We start from the raw sequence: 18,370 nt of genomic DNA on the forward strand, positions 1-18,370 counted from the left end.
TATGCTTATTATTCAACCAAAACTTTTGGAGTTTGCATGCCAAACAATAGTTGTTTACACACTTTTCATAGTTCAAGTGAATAGACGGAAAAATGATTTTTATACCAGAATGAGACACCATGTCTGTCTTGTGCTCCACAATGTGTTTGTGCTCTACAATGGATCTCAAACCAACATTTCAGTCAATAGACAGAAATGTCATGGCTTATATGGAATTTGGAACTCAAATTCAATTTCTTCACAATGGGGTTTGGAATGCAACAAACTCACATCACCTGCTTTATTGACACTCCAAACTTGCATGAAATGGCTACAGGCCTTGCTCGGATGTCGAACAATGAATGTTTGAAAAGAAATGATGAAGTGAGTGTATTTTCCTCTTGTTTGCACTGTCACTCTAAAGTTGACAAACATACAGGCTAATAACTGAACATCTGGAAATGTATCTGTGTTATTTAGGTTTACTTTGGGGTGTATGAGTTTTATGTTACAGTATCTAGCTAGAACAACGCACACTCACCTCTGTTGTTGACCTGCACCCATTTGTAGAACTTGCCCTTGTAAAGCATGTGTTAAAGTGACTGCACTGGATGAGTCTGAAGGAGGGCTGGTTGGGGGGCAAGGGGTGCTGTTACAGATCTTGTAGCGCCTTCGCTCCCCACGCATACTTCCCTCCGTACTTGGGACTGGAGGAGAGGAGAGAGTAGAGTGGAGTGTCATCCTGTTAGTGACAAACAGGCATGTCTTTAAATGGATGATAACAGTATTTACAGGTGGCTGTAAGGCATGTGATAACGGGGGGGGGGGGGGGGGGGGGGGGTTGGCTCAACACAGGTGACTCACATTGACATAGATAAGTATCTTTTACAAGCCTGGCCAAGAGACAGCATCTCAAATCAACCATAGAGGTACAGAACATAACACAGAATACTATATGTTGTCATGTTTCATCAAGAGCACCATGTGTCTATGTGATTGTAGGCCTTTAAATGAAACCTTTGACCTGCAGCAAAAGAACAAGGACACAAGTGTCTAATCACAGAGATCCTATTGAAGACGCACTCCAGTATTTTTCTACCTTTTCATGTTGGAGAACAATAGTCCACGTATAAATACAGTAATGTACACACACTTCAGGGTACCAAAATATGTTTTGAGCAAAATAGTTTTTTTTTTTTTTTTTACACAACTGCAATTCAAGGAGTTGGTCTGATGGTGCCCTCTGATGTCAGCGGCATCCTCCCTTGCTTGCGGAAACAATAGAGGACAAAATAGGAAAGGCCCACCCCCCACTTGTGCCATGTCATAAGGATACCTGGACCACCTATCCTTTTTCTTAAAAGGTCCAATGCAGCATTTATCTCAATATTAAATCATTTCTGGGGAACAATTAAGTACCTTACTGTGATTGTTTTCATTAAACTGATCAAAATAAACTAAAATAGCTTCTTAGCAAAGAGCTATTTCTCAAGCAATAATTTAGCTAGGAGTGTCTGGGAGAGGTCTGAGTGTGGAGGGGAAAACTGAAAAGGCCAGTGTCTGGAAGGCAAAAACTCCATCCCACCAAAACAGGCTGAAAGTTCAGGCAGGCTTTTCAAACAGATCTTACACTAAAAGGGCATTATCATATTTTCATCATTTCAAAGCATTATTCCAACTCAGTGTGGAATTACATATAAATACAAGGCAAATCTAGTTTTTGATTGCACTGGGCCTTTAAGTAAATAAGGTGATAAAGGAGGTGAAAATGAGACTACAGTGCGAACTTAAATGAGAGATTATGTCATTCGATGGTTGGAATGTTCTTTTCTGAACATAATTTGCATTTCATGTTCATTGGTCATTGAAAATAAAGGGATTACATAAGTGATGATGCGGTTAAGTCCTTACCCAACACAACCAATGATAACTGCAATCAGTGACACTCCTCTTATGAATGCTAATACTTTTCAAGCGGTCCTCAAGTGAGTTCTCTCCTCCATTATACGGCATTGTAATGGAAATTGAACCATTTTTTCTGTCCTGCTAAGCATTTAAAATGTACACGAGTACTTTTGGTTGTCAAGGAGAATGTATGGAGTAAAAAAGTACAATTTTCTTTAGGAATGTAGTGAAGTAAAAGTAAAAGTAGTCAAAAATATAAATAGTAAAGTAAGGTACAGATACTCCCAAAAACTTTTTCAGTAGTACTTTAAAGTATTTTACTTAAATACTTTACACCACTGCCAATGCCAGTCCTCCAGTAGCCAAAACAGCACAGTACTGCCTTTTCTACCACTTTCTTCTCTTCCGTGTCGGGAAACTATGAACTCCTAACACAATCCTATTGGATTCCATCAATCAAAATGTCCGCCAGTGCTACTCTTTGCCTCGTCTCTGGTGGTTCCCGTTGAGTACAGAACAGGTGGCAGTTCAGCTGACTGGGCCTAATGTTCTTAGGTACACATTTGATCATAAACTGGGCGTACGTGAAAATCGATGCCAGCGTTTTGATTTATAAACGATGAACTTCATTTTATTTTGCATGTAGTGTAAATAAAAATAAACATGCTTACATGTGATTTATACACAATAATGAATACAGACGTTTCGTAACTTGAGTAGTGAACATACGCAGACCATTTGTATTAAAGCTAAATACATTTTTAAAACGAGGCCCCTGATGGCTCATATACTGAACACGGTGTCTTTGTCTAACACAGTGAGCGAGACACCTCTGATGGCTCATATACTGAACACGGTGTCTTTGTCTAACACAGTGAGCCAGAGGCCCTGATGGCTCATATACTGAACACGGTGTCTTTGTCTAACACAGTGAGCCAGGAGGCCTGATGGCTCATATACTGTCTTTGTCTAGAGCCAGGAGCCTGGAGCATGGAACAGATCCAGGAGGGCAGAACAGAGATCCTCAAAAAGGACGATATTCCAACAAATAAGAAAGATAAAAGTGGAAAAATATAAATAAAAATTATATTGAGCACTAGACGGTTTATTTCAAAACGCAAGGACACTCTCTTTGTGTAAGCACTGGCTCTGAGCGTCAATGCCATGCACAAAAGAGCAAGTCAGAATAGGCCTACGCCTCCAAGCAGAGCAACACAAACACGGCACACAAGACAGTAAATAAGGTACCTCAGAATACTTTTTTGGATGATGACACTGAACAGACCTATTTGAAACAACTCCACTCAATATCCAACAAACATTATTGATTTAATGAGAATGAATGAGAAGAGTATTCAGTTCCTAACATATTAGCCAAGTAGGGCTTTAGTAGGGTGGTAGAACTCTGTGTTCAATAAGTGACATGGTTCACAGAAATGTTTCATATGGATTAACTGTGTTCTGTTAACTAAGATGGTCTTGGTCTGATGGAGCATGGTCTGCATGTATAGTCCACTGGAATATCTGATACGTACAGTACATCGGTCTTGGCTCACGTCCAAACACAACCGATGTCCACAGACTGATTGATATTTTGTGCTTTTAAACGTGCAGCCTTCTTCTACCACTGTTTGTTAACAGTATTCTGTGGTCACTGCCCTAAAAACAGCCCTCTTATCTTTGGTTTTGGGTACGTTAACACAGAATTAAAATACTCAGAGGTAGATACATTTGCAAGTACCCAACAACTATTTACAAATAGTAATGTTAAAGCCTCATAGTGGGTGAAAACAGAGATTAAAGAGTGTAACTTTAAGGGTTTTTAAGTCCCTGTTTAGTACTGATAAGTCAACAGCATATTGACATACTATATACTAACAGTAAGAGGTGCCCCTCCTGGGAGAGCCCCTTGGTGTTCTGCTTTAAAAATACATCTGAAAGCAGATAATAACACAAGATAGTGTTCCTGCCGGTTTACACACCACGGAATATCGCTTTGAATTTAAATGTGCGTTCTACTAATTCTAATTCTCCGGAGCGGTGCGCAGACTAATGCATTAGGACTTACACTGGGTTGACGCAGTCCCTCTGGGCGTTCTGAACTCCGGCCCACAGGTTCTGGAACAGGCAGACCACTCGCTCCATGGAGCCCAGCCTCCTTTGATGCTCTCAGGCTGGTGTCCCACCGCCACACACTCCCCGTCAAAGCACCACTGACAATCACACATTTCAATACTTCATTTGGATGCTCAGTGAAGCATTGTGATTTATAATCTTCTAAGTCTTCATTAACTAACTCATAATTTCCTTATGTTTGGGGGTACAAAAAGTGCACGATTACAAACATACTACCAAAAACAGCAACAATGGGCTAGCAATTCTAAAATGTATAGTTTCTTTTTTACCTAACTCCTCAAGTCATCCTGGTAATGAGGAGGAAAATCAAGAGAATAAAATACACTCACCTAGTCCTCACCCCACCTGGTCCAGGAAGTGTCTACACTCACCTTGTCCTGCCACACCTGGTCCCAGGAAGTGTCTACAATCACCTAGTCCTCACCCACCTGGTCCCAGGAAGTGTCTACAATCACCTAGTCCTCACCCCACCTGGTCCCAGGAAGTATCTACAATCACCTAGTCCTCACCCCACCTGGTCCCAGGAATTGTCTACAATCACCTAGTCCTCACCCCACCTGGTCCCAGGAATTGTCTACAATCACCTAGTCCTCACCACACCTGGTCCCAGGAAGTCTACACTCACCTTGCCCTGCCACACCTTGGCGGTAGGTAGCCTTGTGGTTAGCGTGTTGGACCAGTAACCGAAAGGTTGCAAGATCAAATCCCCGAGCTGACAAGGTAAACATCTGTCGTTCTGCCCCTGAACAAGGCAGGTAACCCACTGTTCCTAGGCCGTCATTGAAAATAAGAATTTGTTCTTCACTGACTTGCCTAGTTAAATAAAGTTAAATAAATAAACACCTAGTCCCAGGAAGTGTCTACTCACCTTGCCCTGCCTCACCTGGTCCCAGGAAGTGTCTACAATCACCTTGCCCTGCCACACCTGCTCCCAGGAAGTCTACACTCACATTGTCCTCACCACACCTGCTCCCAGGAAGTCTATACTCACCTTATCCTCACCACACCTGCTCCCAGGAAGTCTACACTCACATTGTCCTCACCACACCTGGTCTCAGGATTAGTCTACAATCACCTTGGTCCTCACCACACCTGGTCCCGTCGACCGCACCATCAGCTTTGAGTGACAATGTTGTCCCCACAGTAGCCCACAACGTACTGCAGACGTTCTACAGGGAAGGGACAAAGAGTTGTAGTTACTTCCTGCCCAAATCAACTCAATTATGCCTCCAACATGATGAATTAAACATAAAAACATCCCTGGGAACAGTTGCTTAGGGCTTGAGAGCAAAGCTGTCTTCTGAGGCAGGGCCCCAGTACAGAGATATGGCTGATATCATTTCATGAAGACAGATCTAAATAATGTGTGGTTGACATGATATGTTCTGGCACTCCAGGCACTCCAGGCTGTTCTGGCACTCCAGGCTGGCTCAAACAATKAATAAAGTATTTGAGAGATTTCATATACTATTATACTACTTTAATCCAGTTCTGGTACTGTATATAGTATTGTGAAACCAATTGTGAAAATGTAGTGAACTGTGACTAATGGTCTTATTTTATAGTTAATGTAGACATGTTGCGGCGATGTGTGTATAAAGATGAGGTATTAAGCAAGAGGCACACGTCTGCCATATCCCCAAAAATTACTCTGGTTATTTCCCGAGAGGTTTAGCTCAGGAAAGGATTTGGAACAGCAAACATTACCGGGTTTAAAACACGACAGAGACATACAGCGAGGATTAGGATTAATATGGTATGTTCCAAGAAAACCATTACAGAATCAAATGATATGTACTGTAGCCATCTGTGAAGTAATGCTCTCTGGCATTAAGGATGTCATTTCTCTCTACACTATCTGGGGATGTTACTTCACGCATCAATGTTGAGCCCCACAGTCACAGGAGGGCATATTTCAAAAGAACCTTMCATGCTGTTGTAACCGKTGTGAAATGGCTAGCTAGTTAGCAGTGCGAGCTAGTAGTGTTTCAATTGGTGRCGTCACTCGCTCTGAGACACTGAAGTGGTTGTTTCCCTTGATCTGCAAGAGCCACGGCTTTTGTGGAGTGCTAGGTAACGATGCTTCATGGGTAGTGATGTGCAGTTCGCAAAATGATTTGTTATTTTTAAATGACACTATTTTTAACTGACTCGAGAGTCAWGAGTTGTTTTTTCCTGAGTGACTCRTTCATTCTAATTGTTCGTTTGACCTGCTGGACGTAATGAATTCTATACAGCAGGATCAATAAGCGCTCCTCCAGTGACTCCAGTGGAGATGTGCTCCGGGCCAACAACCGTCCGTCTTATRTGCACGCAGSCAAATTAGATCATGCTGTAGGCAGCATAGTGAAGAAAAATACATGTTTACAACTGATCATTGATTGCATGGTGTAAGAATGAATGCAATTAATTGATTATTGAATGTTTGATGGATACAGTTTTGTAGAAAAAAAACGTACACAGCCTCTGCTCAACAAACTCAAACTGGAGAACGAATCGCTTGGGGGTGCTGCTGTTCGCAAACGATATTGTGCTCATCACCCTTAGCCTTCATCACACCGCAGTGTCATTGCGCAAAATAGTTGCAGCATCATCTGGATATGTGTGCAACAAAAGTTCAACATTCACCTTCTGCCTACTATTTCTGTCAACCGTCTACGCTAACAGTTTGACACATACGTTTCGATAAATCCAACGTATGTACCACACAGAACACACTGCAACTGCCTCTGCAACGCAATGCTGCAAGGCAAACGCAGCGTTTCCTTGGAAACGAATGTAATGTCTGGTGGCCAACATGTATGACGCTGTCAGTCTGATTGAAAGTCATGGGTAAAAGCAATGCATCTGCCATAGTCGTTACGCAATCCATTCCAGTTGCAGCCACAACTAGACAATTGTGTGGAAATGCAGCCCGCAATTCTGGACCCCCCCAGCATCACAATGGGTGCTTCAGAATGCTCCCTCCTCGAGCACGACATCTACATGCTTGTGTGACACTTTTGAATGTGGGTCAAAGGGGAAATACATCACTATTCATGGGTGATTGTTGATGATGTGGGCAGAGGGTCCCTGGTTTCAGCCCAGGTAGGGTCAAGGAGAGGACAGAAGCAATACGAGTACACTGTCACTCAGAATAAAAAAGAACAAAAAGTTATCGTAAACATGGTATTATAAAAGCAGACTTAGTATGTCTGTGTGTTGGTTACCTTCAGTACTACTGTATGTGTGTCAAAAGGCCACCATTTTTGGAGGTATTACAGTATCCAGCAAAATAGTGTAGTTAGCAGTTGGTAATTTAGTTAGCTAGCTAACCACAACTTTAACTAGGTAACCATCTTGGCCAACCATCTTGTGCAATTAAACTATTATTTATTTACAGTGGTATTGCGTTGGTCTTTGCTAGAAAAACTAAATCTGCCTCCAAAACTGTCTCCAATTTTTGTAACATTTTGCTGTTTACAACTACATTACATGCTTTATCGAATTTTAAAACATACTCGTAAAACACCGACCCCTACACCACCCACCGAGCCCCTACACCACCCACCGAGCCCCCTCCGTCACCCACCGAGCCCCCACACCACCCACCAGCCCCCTACATCACCTACAAGCCCCTACGTCACCCACCGAACCCCTACACCACCCACCGAGCCCCCTCCGTCACCCACCGAGCCCCCTACACCACCCACCGACCCCCTTAAATTGCTTGTGTCTCAGCTCTGAGGGGTTGTCCGGAGGTGCGTCCGATTCTATTAGGGAGCACTCTTAAAGATTGACCCTATGTCAGAATCAGTGACTCTGGTCTGGCGTCCTGGTGCTGCGATAAGAATGAGCTGGTGGCATGGGACGACACGTTGGGAAGCTACTACAAAGCCTCTCTGGGGAGAGACATGGTCTGCTCCCTCACACAACACCAAGGAGAGAGGGGGGCGACTGGGACTTCACCATCTACTCCATTGCTGAATGTGGAGACTTGAGATAAGAGTTCCAAAAGGTCGATTTCAGGTTTATCGGACTGGTGCTGGAGAGATTGGGACGATGGAGATAGACTTGTGTGTATTTTTGGGGGACACTGACATTTTGTTTGTGAAGAGGCAGAATGGTCAGCGGTGTCTGATTCTGACGTTAGCTTTGACCTTCTTGAAGCTGTTCGCTTTAGAACGCGCTAGAGGACAATGAACAAACATCTATCGAACTGTGAGAGAGCTGATGCCCTTCTTTTTCAATTACTCGACAAAAATCGCAGACAGGTTGGCTGGTCGAGTCGGTCATACTCGAAAGACTGTTGTGGTTATCAAAATGGAGATAAAACTAGACGTGAACAGAAAAATAATGTCAGCCCTGCGTGTGTGCTTGTGCCTTTGTGTGTAAGCCTCTGTGGGGATGATATGATGAACGTGTCAGTAGCTAGGCTCCATACAATTATTGACAAATTTGAATTTAAATATTCTAACATCTGCAGAAAAACAATATGCTCATTTTCCCATGAGATGTGTTTCCACAATTAACTTGTTGATTTGTTGCGCGATGACATAGTGCACATAAATATAACTTAGGCGGTTAAATTCCCATGTACCGAATACAAGAAATACAGTTGAATGGTTCCATCACATTTGACACTCTACTGTGTGTTTCGTTATATAGCGAGGGTGCCCACTCTGGTTTTGGTACATGTGCTCTAGCCAACAGCTCAACATACAGAGCGGGTAGAGCCTGCATGATGACATTTATAGACCTGCATGATGACATTATAAGCCTGCATATGACATTATAGAGCCTGCATGATGACATTATAGAGCCTGCATGATGACATTATAGAGCCATAGCCCATGATGACATTATAAGAGCCTGCATGATGAACATTATAGAGGCTGCATGATGACATTATAGAGCCTGCATGATGAACATTATAGAGAGCCTGCATGAATGACATTATAGAGCCTGCATGATGACATTATAGAGCCTGCATGATGACATTATAGAGGCCTGCATGATGACATTATCTATGGACAAAAGAGCAAGATTGACGCTTGGCTGCTGCTTATTTTTATTTATCATCATTATGTCACCAGAATAAGACCTGGATATTTATTGGAAAGGAGCATCAAGCTCATCACCTTGCACTTTCACCACCCTGTGAAGTCATCATAACTTAATTCATCTGTAGCCTAATAAACTGCATGCTTTCCTGAGTCATAGTGGGAGGACCACACAACATATCGCGTGACTCTAAGTTTAATTCGATATGATGGTTATGTAAATAACCACAACTTTCTAGCATAATTAATTTTACAGACACAAAAAGATCCACCTTGTCTAAGGTATTTTGCTTTGTCAGCATTTTGAAAGTTACCGCAAATTAGCCGTTTCCATCAGACGACATGTACTTTACTCACATTAAAAAGGTAAGATGGAAACCTGGTTAGTGTTTCACAAGGGAAGGAGTTATTGCTATGCACATTTTTTACAGTCTTCGGGCCCAACCATGTGTTGTGTGTGTGCGCGCATATATTAATGAGCATTTGAAATATTAATGCTGTCACGTTCTGACCTTAATTTTGTTGTTATGTCTTTGTTTTAGTTTGGTCAGGGCGTGAGTTGTGTGGGTAGTCTATGTTCCTTTTCTATGTTATTCTGTTTCTTTGTGTTTGGCCTAATATGGTTCTCAATCAGAGGCAGGTGTCAGTCGTTGTCTCTGATTGGGAGCCATATTTAGGTAGCCTGTTTGTCATTATGTGTTGTGGGTGATTGTCCTGTGTCTGTGTTGTCCATACGGACTGTTTCGTTTTCGTTCGTTCACTTTGTTGTTTTTGTTTCAGTGTTCTATTTTCTTTATTAAAATATGGACACTTACCACACTGGCATTGGTCTCCGATCCTTCCTACTACTCCTCCTCAGAAGGAGGAAGACGAGCGTTACAAATGATGCTTCAAAGTGATTTATAGTTTCATATTTGACGGTCATCATGTACTTTACTACATCATACAGCTAGTCCATGTTACATTTAATAATGATACCTTGGTTCTTTATTTGGGCATTCCTTATTAAATCTCCATACAACTACAATTCATCCCTTCATTTGATCTAATATTCATCCCTCATCAGCCAATAGTGAATGTTTAAACATGCATCCTCGTTGTATATGAAACGCTTACTAACTAACGAGCTAGTAAATGACACCTAACTCTGAATAACTAAATCCAGCTAAATCATAATGCATAAATGTCAATTCGGACCTGAAGTGACTCAGACTTAACCCACAACCACTTGGTTCTAATCTTGGAATGTCGTCATTTAACAAAGATTTGCCGTTGGGAAAAGTGTCAAATTCTCACTATTTATTTGATTGGAATGTTTTGTTCAGGGTTGTTTACAAAACACAGACTAAAGAAAGAAATAGTCCTCCTCCCAACCACTAAAGGGAGGAGGAAACCATGATCCTAATTCCATTCAGGTTTCCTGCTTCAGTCCTGGCAATGGCACCAAAGAGGTTGAAGGAGATGATCTATCCCACGCTTGCTTTCCTGCCTGGTGGGCTTCCTGTAAACCCAAGCACACGCAGCTAATGTTATTCATACAAAGGGCTGTAGTAACTCCAAACCTGGATGAGAATGTTGGGTGTGGTCTCTCTCTCTCTCCCTTCCCTCTCCCTATCTCCCACCCACTCCCTCTCTCTCCCACTCCCTCCCTCTCTTCTCTCCCCACTCCCTCTCCTCTCTCTCTCCCACTCCCTCCTCCCTCTTCTTCTCCCCACTCCCTCCCCTCTTCTCTCTCCCCACTCCCTCCTCTCTCTCTCTCTCCCCACTCCCTCCCTCTCTCTCTCTCCCCACTCCCTCCCTCTCTCTCTCTCCCCACTCCCTCTCTCTCCCCACTCCCTCCCTCTCTCTCCCCACTCCCTCCCTCCTCTCCCCACTCCCTCCCTCTATTGAAATGCCAAGTTTTCTCAACCTTGCAGGGCAGTTTAGAAAGCAGAGGTTTGTGAAAACTACGTGTTTCCACAACACAACACCCTACCAGAGGAATTCTATGAAAGTCTGCAGGAACACAGCCTGTGCCACCATCCATCCTGTTCCAGCTACTTCACTGCATACCTCCTCAATGAGCTCAAATTATGAGCTCAGTGCCCAGCAAGGGGCTTGTTAATCAGCTATCCTCCCTGCTGTCTCGCGCCAGTTGTTTCTAACCACTTAAACCTTGACGGTTTCAAGCGCCGGATATACCAAACATCCATTTTGACAGGGGGAACGGGTGTAATTCCAGCTCAAATCCCGTAATTCCAGAGTGATAAATGGATACACATTCGGCGGCTCTATTTCCGCCTCCCGAGGCGGCTGCGAGTTTATCTTCCTGGCCCTCGCAGTAGCTCGCTGGTAATTTCAGCAAATCACCCCATTTTCCTCTAACCAAACACATATAGGCCCCCTCAGAATCTGTCAAGAAATGTTACAGTTAAGGGGACGCTATTCAATCAAGCGGCAAGCGAGGAATTCCCGAGGGTGTATTAGGTAAATACAGTGAACCTATAGGCTGCTTGTTGATGTATGTACTGTTTAGAGTGTGAGACCAGTGTATTATCACATTACAGTGTAGCCTACGGCAATCAACTGTCAGGCAAGCATTTTCTATCAAAAGGGTACTGTTGGAATAATGATTTTTCATTAACGTACAGAGGAACTCATTGAACTATTTTCTTATCATAACGTTTCTAGAAGTCTGCCAGGATGAACATATGCTGTTTACACAGATTCTGTGTATGTTCTTCTGTGGTCTTCCCCTTCATAATGAAATGTAAACGGAATCAAAACTGGACAATTGCCTTCAGTAGCACGACTCAAACCAAGACAACATATGCTGTGTTGTCTAAAGCTCTTTGCACCTTTTTTTTGAAACACTTTTAGACAAACAAAGACTTGTGAATCCAATAGGCTTGAGTGTCCACTCTAAAACTATAAAGCTTGCCACTTTGAACCTGATATGCATGTATTGGCTTGTAGCTCGTTTGCCAACACATCTGGGCTTTAAAGATGAAATGCTGTTGTTCCAATTTGTTGCCCTTTTAAATCCTGTCACTCCAATCACATGGACAATTGCCGGAGCATTGCTGCACAGTGTGTACTGACGCAGGAAGCTGTGTGTATTGATGCGATTGGTGGCCACTTGGTGAGCATGTCTCATGTGTGGTTTAAGCAGACAGCAGTCGGCTGAGAGTTCTGGGGGTGATGTTAATGGAGCGACAGCAGTGTGTTGAGAGGTAATAGGGGTGATGTTTTAATGTGAGCAGACAGCAGTGGTTGAGAGGTAATATGGGGTGATGTTTTAATGGAGCAGACAGCAGTCTGTTGAGAAGTTATGGAGGTGATGTTTTTAATGGAGCAGACAGCAGTCTGTTGAGAGGTTATGGAGTGATGTTTATGGAGCAGACAGCAGTCTGTTGAGAGGTTAGGGTGATGTTTTAATGGAGCAGACAGCAGTCTGTTGAGAGGTATGAGGTGATTTAATGGAGCGACAGCATCTGTTGAGAGGTTATAGGGGTGATGTGAGTATAGAGAGGAGAAGAACATAACTGATCGACAGAGAATGAGGAGTGTGATTGAGATTAAAGAGGATGAGTAAAAGAGGATGAGGAGTAAAGAGATGAAGAGTGAGAGTAATGAGGATAGAGAGTGGAGTGGAGGAGTAGAGGATGAGGAGTAGAGGAGTAAACGGAGAGGGTAATGAGGATGAAAGTAAAGGGTATGAAGAGTAATGAGGATGAAGAAGTAATGGAGGATGAGGAGAATGAGATGAGGAGTAATAAGAATGAGGAGTAATGATGATGAGGATGGAGGAGATAAAAAGAGGATGAGGTGTACAAATTGATGATGAAGTAAGAGGAATGAGGAGTAAATGAGGATGAGGAGTAAGTGTTGATGAGTGAGTAAAATGATGAGGAGTGGAGAATAAAGAGAAGAGTGTAGGAGAAATAAGGATGAGGGGTATAAGATAGGAATATGAGAATGAGGAGTGGTAGGATAATTAAGAATATTATGAGGAATATGAGATGAGAATATAGAGGATGGGTAATGAGGTATGTGGAGTAATGTGGATGAGAGTAAAGAGGACGGGAGTGTAAGAGTGAATGACGATGAGGAGTATATGATGAGAGTGGAAATATATACGCGGTAGGAGGAGTATGAGTTTCGAGTGAGGTATATATGAAGATGAGGAGTAATGAGGATTAATTGAGGATGAGTGATAATGAGGAGAGGCTGTAAAGAGGATGAGTAATGAGGATGAAAGAGTAATAGAGATGAGTGGAATGAGAGACGTAAGTAGCATGAAGAGTATAATGACTAAAAATGAGGGAATAATGGAGGGATGAGGTAATAGGGATGAGGAGTGAGATAAATGAGTATGAGGATTGAGTGGAGGAGTAATGAAGATGAGGAGTAGATGAGGAGTGGGAGTAAAGACAAAATGAGGGTGATGTGAGAATAAAGACAGAGAGCTATACGATTGAGGGAGAAGAAGGTGGAAGGGCTATAGAGTGATGCAGGGTTAACAGTAAACTAGTGGGGAATAAGAGCAAGGTTAGTGAAAGGAGACAAAGGGAGAAGTGAGAAAGGAATAGTTGTGACGAGGGTTGTGGGACAGGGACAAGAGGAAATTGAGAGGGAAGAGCTGTGATGAGGGTGTGTGGACAGAGAGGACAAGAGGAGAATTGAGAAGGGAAGATGTGACGAGGGTTGTGGACAGAGGACAAGAGAGAATTGAGAGGGAAGAGTTGTGACGAGGGTTGTGCGGACAGAGGACAAAAGAGAATTGAGAAGGGAAGAGCGTGTATGAGGGTTGTGGGACAGAGACAAAAGGAGAATGAGAAGGGAAGAAGCTTGTGACGAGGGTTGTGGACAGAGGACAAAAGGAGAATTGAGAAGGAAGAGTTGTGACGAGGGTGTGGGACAGAGGACAAAAGGAGAATTGAGAAAGGAAGGAGTTGTGACGAGGGTTGTGAGGACAGAGAGGACAAGAGGAGAAGTTGAGAAGGAAGAGCTTGTGACGAGGGTTGTGGGACAGAGAGGACAAAGAGATAGTGAGAAGGAAGGAAGCTGTGACGAGGGTTTGAGGGACAGAGAGGACACACCATGGAGGATATGCAGGATAGCAGGACTATGCTAAGAAACAGACAAGTATTGGTTCAGAATCAGGGTCTTACGTCCACGTCGTCACAGGGCAGGGATCCAGAGCCTACTGTAGGCGGCACTGGTGGGCAGCACTGTACAGGACCCGGGGGGAACAGAGTTCAGATCCAGCACGTCCCGCACGGGGGGGTCATCCAGGCACCAGCCCAGCCTCGACTGAGGAGGAACAACCACAACAACAGGGTGGTCAGACAAATGCATTATAGTGAAACATGCACACATCGAGATCCTGAAAAGGTTGTTATTAAACGGATAGTTTGGGATTTTGGCAATGAGCCCGTTTTTCTACTTCCCCAGATCAGATGAACTCATGGATACCATTTAGTGACTCTGCGTCCAGTATGAAGAAGTTAAGAGGCATTTCGCGAGCCAATGCAAAATAGCTTAGTGAAAAGACTGGAAGCCTGGCTAAGCTAGTGCTAACACTAGTTAGCATTGGCTCGTGAAAGTACCTCTTAACTTCCTTCATACTAGACAGACATAAAAATGGTATCCAAGACTTCATTGGACTCTGGTAAAATAGATAKCAGGCTTCATTATCAGTCCTCTTGTTTTGGGGCTACCAAGTGGCGCAGCGGTCTAAGGTACTGCATCTCAGTGCTAGAGTTGTCACTACAGACACCGGTTCAATTCCAGGCTGTATTGTTGTGGACCGTTACAGCATCTTCAAAGTGTYCCCGGGCAGAAATGATGCATACTAATATAAAATCAATCACTTGAATCACCGTGATGGGCAGTCCCATATGGCGGCGCACAATTGGCCCAGCGTCGTCCGGGTTAGGGTTTGGCCGGGGTAGGCCATCATTGTAATAATAATAATATTTTCTTAATAAACTTGCCTAGTTAAATAAAGGATAAATAAAATGGCCAAATCCCAAACTATCCCTTTAAGGCTGYAACAAAATAGTGGGGGGCTTAAATATGATTGAGCCTAATTTTAATGGGCCATATCTTTCATAGTTGACAGGGCTGTATGTGACTGAGTAGACAGTGACGGCGTTGACAAGGTCTCCATGTAAYAAAGCTGACAGGYRGCTAACAGAGTTTAGAGAGCTGTCTGCATGACACAGAATCAAGCAGGCGTCACAGTCAAACCAGTCGTTAGAAGTCAACTCCAGCTCAGTCAAAATGCCAAGCTGTAACCACATGAATACAGCAGCCATTCTATCACATGAACAAAAAGATCAATGAGTCAATCCCCCTTTTATGGGGATCCAATCTATCTCCAGAAGGGACATTTACAAATCCTAGTATTGGAACAGTATTAATTCTAAGTGATTGATTTTATATTAGTATGCATCATTTCTGCKCGGACACACTGGAACGGTCCACATCTGCCAACAAAACGAGTAATGATTAGAAAAGTCTGACAATCAGGGACTGATTTAGACTTGGGACACCAGGTGGGTGCAATTCATTATCAGGTACAGTAGAACAGAAAACCAGCAGGCTCCGGACCTCATAAGGTAAGAGTTGAATACCTCAGGTGTTGGATATAGGCAACTCCAAAAGCCTGCAAAGGTTGTGAAATATGAACACTAGAATCAGATGCTTTTGAAAATATAGATTGTTATTATTTTCTATGGGTAACATGATGATACTCTCAATGTAAGACCCTACATATGCTCCTGACAACGCAGATTAGGAAAGAGATCAACAAAGCATGGGCGTTATAACACTTCAAACAGCCTACCCGTTTAAAATATCACCTTTTTTATATGACAGCATTCCACACATTGCCACATGATGCAAGTTGTGTGGGAAAAATATTTGTATTTTATTCTGTTATATTTAATTATACTCTTAGTCACAAATAGGGCTTAATGTATTTTAGTGTAGGCTACTCAAACTCTTGCCAACCACCATTTTATTAGGCCTATGCATCGTCTAAGCATGAATTAAGTGTAATAATGAACACTTATCTCTGAAAAAAATTGTCTTACCGTGCTTTGCATTAGTGCAGGCTGTGTAACATCACTTAGTGCAGGCTGTGTAACATTCACGTTAGTGCAGGCTGTGTAACATTCACTTAGTGCGCTGTGTAACATTACTTAGTGCAGGCTGTGTAACGTCACTTAGTGCAAGGCTGTGTAACATTCACGTTAGCTGGCAGGTGTGCTAACATCACTTAGTGCAGGCTGGTGTAACATTCACGTTTAGTGCAGGCTGTGTAACAGTCATTAGGCAGCTGTTGTAAGCTCACTTAGTGCAGGCTGTGTACAATCATTAGTGCAGGCTGTGTAATTCAACTTAGTGCAGGCTGTGTAACATCACTTAGTGCAGGCTGTGTAACATTCACTTAGTGCAGGCTTGTTAACATCCACTTAGTGCAGGCTGTGTAACAATTCACTTAGTGGCAGGCTGTTGTAACATTCACTTAGTGCAGGCTGTGTAACATCACTTAGTGCAGGCTGTGTAACATTCACTTAGTGAGGCTGTGTAACATTCACTTAGTGCAGGCTGTGTAACATTCCTTAGTGCAGGCTGTGTAACATCACTTAGTGCAGGCTGTGTAACATTCACTTAGTGCAGGCTGTGTAACAATCACTTAGGTGCAGGCTGTGTAACATTCACTTAGTGCAGGCTGTGTACACATCACTTAGTGCAGGTTGAAATTCACTTATGCAGGCTGTGTAAACATTCACTTAGTGCGGCTGTGTAGAACTTCACGTTAGTGCAGGGCTGTGTAACATTCACTTAGTGCAGGCTGTGTAACATTCAACTTAGTGCAGGTGTGTAACAATCACTTAGTGCAGGCTGGTGTAACATTTAGTGCACTGTGTACAATCACTTAGTGCAGGCTGTGAACAATCACTTAGTGCAGGCTGTGTAACAATCACTTAGTGCAGGCTGTGTAACATCACTTAGTGCAGGCTGTGTAACAATCACTTAGTGCAGGCTGTGTGAACATTCACTTAGTGCAGGCTGTGTAACATCACTTAGTGCAGGCTGTGTAACAGTCACTTAGTGCAGGCTGTGTAACATCACTTAGTGAGGTTTAACATCTACCGTGTTGATTTCACTCTCGCAGCACCTGTTTCCACAATGTGCTGTAGCCTGTACCTATCCAAGGGGCGTAACTTTCACTGGGATGGGAGGACATGTCCCCCACATTCTAAAATTGCTTTTGTGTCCCCCCCAGTTTTATCATTGGAATGTGATATAAAACGAGGCAGCGGTGTGCTTTAGGACCACGCGGACACCTCCGAGCGGTCGGGTAGGCTGTTTGGAGTGTTTATCAGACTGGATAAAAATAAAATACTAAATAAACAAACAATAAAAAAATATAATAATAAAAAACATTAGTATTTTTTAAACACAATAATAATTATGTCCCCCCATTTCTAAAACCAAAGTTGCACCCTTGCCCTGATCATAACTTTATTTTATTTATCCGAGAAGGCCTATGTTAGCCATTTAAGGGGGAGCAAGGCTATCTAGGGAAAGTCAACATGTCGTATTCTCACGTGGGAAGAGGAGCATAAGCTCTGCATTTGGACAAATTAGAATGTTTACACCAACACAAATAACGGCTGTTCCGGCTCTACACTCTCAATGCGTGGTTGGTAGCCTTATGTCTGCCTCGCTGCTCAATAATGGAATCACAACAAATGCTACAACAACAAGCTCCTGTTTTTTTAAAGTGTATATCTTGATTTTTAAAAGTGTATTATCTTGATTTTAATATGTTAAAAGTGTATTATCTTGATTAAAAATGTTTCAGACCAATGTAATTGTTCTGAATCCACGAGCCAACCAATGCATCGAAAGAATGTTTTCATTTCACCCGCCAGCTGATTTTCTTGCGGCACACCTGAGACTCTCCTGAGACTCTACTCATGGGCAGTTTTCGTTTTGCATGGCTGCCCGAGTGAGTGGAGAGCCAATGAAATGGTCTAAAAATGTACAAACTCTGCCTACCCGGGCACCGGACCATGCAAAACGAACTCGCCCAATGATTAGCCCAATAGGTAATACAGATACTGTAGGCAACGCCCATGCTTCAGCCTATTAATTCTATAGCCACTATGCATGCATCAGAGTGGGCACAGGAGATAATGCTTTACTGGTAATAGCATACCTAATAATATGGACGGTGCATAGGCTATATGCATGGCCAATATGGTAAATCATTTGAACAAATAATTTGACCAATAACTTATTTGAAG

At 42.9% G+C, this 18,370-nt stretch overlaps 1 long non-coding RNA gene across 1 annotated transcript; it reads right to left on the reverse strand.

The window, feature by feature from the left end:
- Positions 1 to 526: 526 nt before the first annotated feature.
- Positions 527 to 5,042, reverse strand: LOC139026058 (uncharacterized). Its single transcript, XR_011477759.1, has 3 exons — positions 4,605 to 5,042; positions 3,953 to 4,097; positions 527 to 686 (listed from the first exon to the last, which is right to left on the reverse strand). It is a non-coding gene; the product is annotated as an uncharacterized lncRNA (long non-coding RNA).
- Positions 5,043 to 18,370: the final 13,328 nt, after the last annotated feature.

The sequence above is a fragment of the Salvelinus sp. IW2-2015 genome, unplaced genomic scaffold (assembly GCF_002910315.2).
Source record: "Salvelinus sp. IW2-2015 unplaced genomic scaffold, ASM291031v2 Un_scaffold3799, whole genome shotgun sequence".
NCBI lineage: Eukaryota > Metazoa > Chordata > Actinopteri > Salmoniformes > Salmonidae > Salvelinus > Salvelinus sp. IW2-2015.